Below are 2,253 nucleotides of genomic sequence, written 5' to 3'. Positions count from 1 at the left end.
CTGCTATGATTAAAGAGTATTACATTAATTTAAAATCAAATAAGATACAACGGAAGTTGCCTCATGCTAAGAGCCTCTAGGGGTACAGACAATAAATGCCATTAGACCATGCTGGTAAATCCCCGGCACTAGATCTTACTCTCCCCAAAATTCTGGACAAAATCAAGAATGAAAAACCATGAAACTGCTGAGTAACTTTTTTATATGGATGTTGTCCTGTGCACTTGATAAAATGATTCCCTTCCTTAAGAAGTCATGAGGTGACTCTGAAAACATGATTTCTGTATGAGGAAAATCTATAACAAAGTCTAGGAACACAAAACATATACGCCAGTAGAACTAGATATCTGTACAAGGAAAATCATCCCTAACTAGTTAGCTGTCTTGAAGGGACTCAGTGAGTATGTGGATAAAAGAGGAAACACTTATTCGTGCAAAATTTAACAGCTTTTACTAAGTACCTGTCTGTCCTCTGAGGATTCATGGGCTATTAATAAACAATTACAGATAGGTCTTAAGTGCTGCAAACAAGTTGCTAGAGAACTAAGTCTTAAACGATTGCTGGCAGAGTGCAGCAAAGCCTTTCAAGGGAGGCAGAGAAAGAATTGAGCATAGCTGGAAGCCTGTTTGTATGAGAGACCGTTAGAGGACAAGGCTGCAAGGCCTTGGGAAGGGGATTGCTATATTATCAAGAGCATTACATATCAGACTAAGGATTTTGTATTTTATCTGGAAGATGACAAGAGAGCCTCACATTCCAGAAACATTTAAAATCTTTTTGAGAGTGTCAGGACTGGAAGCAGATAAATCCATTAAGTGACTTGACCTGTAAGAAGCAGCCAGGCCCTATGACTCCACTAAGAATAAAATCATCTGTGACCCAAATTCTACAATCTCAGTTGGTCTGAGATGATCTAACTTTTAAACCTTTCTTTAGAATCTGGAAATATTAATATAATCCAGGAAGAAGTCACAATAATGATAAAAGTTCCTTCAGAAAATATCAAAAAAGAGAAAAGAATAGCAATAGGAGTAAGAAGACACAAAAATTAAGACAGAAATAATGAAATTAATAAATCCCATAATGTTAATGTGTTTGTAAATATATACATGTGTGATTAATACTCAGTTATATGAAATACATAGCTATTTAATTAATCTGCTTGTAATTGACATTTAAATAGTCAAGAAAATTTGTTTTATTACATTTATTGGTTTAATATATTTTGCATTAAGATGAAGGAATGAGTGATATTATTGCGACTGTGCCGAAGTAAAATGAAGGTCACTCCTGGGGACGCTGGTCATCAGAGCCTTGGACACAGTGACTCACATTACTCTCTGCCGGGCCTGAGGGAACACAGCCCTTACGATAGAGTCTATGTTGTGTGATTTGGGGGCCTTGTTTATGATTTACAGAAACCTAATACATTTATGCTAACCTAACACATTAACAATGAGAGGGAAAGGAGGTGACAGATATAAGAGATATTAAGGAGGTAGAAATGAGCGAATTTTGTGATCAGTTGATTATGGTGGTGAGAGAGGTATATCTCGGAAGGTTTCAAGATCTACTGTTGGGATGACTGAATAAATATTGAAATAAAAATGTTTATTTCAGTACAATTATAATAATAATAGTAACTACAACCTTGATAAGTATAAATTGACCAGCAATGGGAGGAAGGTCAAACTATTTTTATTAATGTAATGGAATACTGTAGTTTTTGAAAATTTCAGATACTACTTGGGTAACTGAAAATGTGTCAATAGAGTTTGACAGTGACCAAATTGCTAACAGTTCTCATATTTAGGTGATAAGATTATAGATCATGTTTTCTTTCCTTACTTTCAGATTTTCTTTTTAAAAATTTATTGAGATACGGTTGACATACAATAATCTGCATATATTTAAAGTATATAATTTGGTAACCTTTGATGTATGTAGATACTCATGAAATCACCACATGCAAGACAATTAAACCACTGCCCCCCAAAGATTGCTTGTGCCCCTTTGTAATCCTTCCCACCCATTCTTCCTGCTTACCAAAACTCCACCAATACCCAGACATCTATAAATATAGTTTAACTATAGGAGAGTTTGCATCTTTTGAATTTTATATAAGTAAAATGATTTAGTATGTACTCTTTTTTGGTCTACCCTCTTTCAGCATAATTATTTTGAGAGTCATTCTTTTTTTTTTCACTTTATTTTTTATTTTTTTAACAGTAAGGCATATATATTTACACTGT

Source organism: Pteropus vampyrus, unplaced genomic scaffold (genome assembly GCF_000151845.1).
Source record: "Pteropus vampyrus isolate Shadow unplaced genomic scaffold, Pvam_2.0 Scaffold74, whole genome shotgun sequence".
Classification (NCBI taxonomy): Eukaryota; Metazoa; Chordata; class Mammalia; order Chiroptera; family Pteropodidae; genus Pteropus; species Pteropus vampyrus.
This window is presented reverse-complemented; position numbering follows the sequence as displayed.